Source organism: Perca flavescens, chromosome 12 (genome assembly GCF_004354835.1).
Source record: "Perca flavescens isolate YP-PL-M2 chromosome 12, PFLA_1.0, whole genome shotgun sequence".
NCBI lineage: Eukaryota > Metazoa > Chordata > Actinopteri > Perciformes > Percidae > Perca > Perca flavescens.
In genome coordinates this window covers 30,994,282-30,995,649 of record NC_041342.1, presented here as the reverse complement: position 1 = coordinate 30,995,649, position 1,368 = coordinate 30,994,282, and positions in this window count along the sequence as shown.

Sequence of the window (1,368 nt, the reverse complement as noted above, 5' to 3'; positions counted from 1 at the left end):
TATCGAGCCGGATGTAGGATGTTAAAAAAAAAAAAAAAACTGTCGTGCTTTTTGGAAAATATTTTTCTTTAACGTTTCTTTTTTGGGGGTGTGCAGAGTTTGAATTCTGCTCCCCTCTGCAGGTTGAGCAGCTTGTCTGATTGTAAATTTTTTTCGTTTGTCTTTCATTCCATTTTTTTTTTTTTTACCTGTGTGATCTGTTGCACCTGGGTGTACAGGGGTGTCTTAGCCCCTCCCCCTCCTCCCCCCTCCCACTGTGCACTAATTGGAAAATGCCTGTGCTACTGACGAGCATCTCATTAATGAGCCTTACAAAGCTGCGTGTCCACCAACATCCTCTTTAAAGCTCTGGCTTCCTTTTCTTTTTCTGTTTATGCTTGAAATATAAATGTTTGGTTTTTTTCCAGATACAAAAATCTAGAAGTTTGAATACTGATGCAAAAAAAGGCACTACTTGACTTTTTTTTTTTGTCGTCACTGTGCAGCAGTTACTAATGCAAGGTATTTTTTGACCTCTTTAAATACGACTGTTTATAATACCAAGACGATGAATAGATGTGACGTAAAATCTTATTAATATCCAGGGGGGAAAGTATCCTCATGTAGACGATGACACTAATACCGAACGATTCGATTATACGCCGATGATTATGACACGTTCGTACATAATGCAACTCAGCAGTGTATCTAATCGCTGCATTGTGCCCACGCAAGGTGGGCAGCATGACTCGACAATATCTAACGTTGGACAATGTCAATGCAACAGAGAGCTCAAGTTCTGCTGCCGTTTTGCTCTCTTCAAGGCCAAGGGTTTTCGCGGTTTTGCTGAAACTATTGGTGGTTTTTCTGTCTATATTGGTCACGTTTGAGGAATGGAGTAGTTAAGAACTTCTTTCTGAGAGACGAGAGGATCAATACCACTCATGTCTGTACGGTGCCGGATGCGTTTTAGCTTAGCTTATCACAAAAATAGTTGGCCTTGCTCTGTTCAGACTTTAAAAACGTGTCTACCAAACACCTCTACAGCTCATTAATTAACATGTTTGTTGTTTGCCTAATTTGCACACAAACATAACTGTTAAAAATGCCAATTTGTGTTTGTGTATTTTGACAAAGGGCGACCGTTCCAGAACATAGCGCTTAAACATCGCACATTGTCGCGTTTACGTTGCTGTTTAACGGATTAAACCGAGATGCATGTTCATTTGTAAGATTTAGAAGTGCTGGTGGGTGTGTTTGGACCGAGCTAGGCTAGCAGTTTTTACCCGTTTCCAGTCGTTATGCTAATCTAAGCATGTCCTGACTCCGAAAGAAAGTGGTTAAGCGGATTGACTTGATGTTGAACAGTTTAGATAAAGACAGATGAAA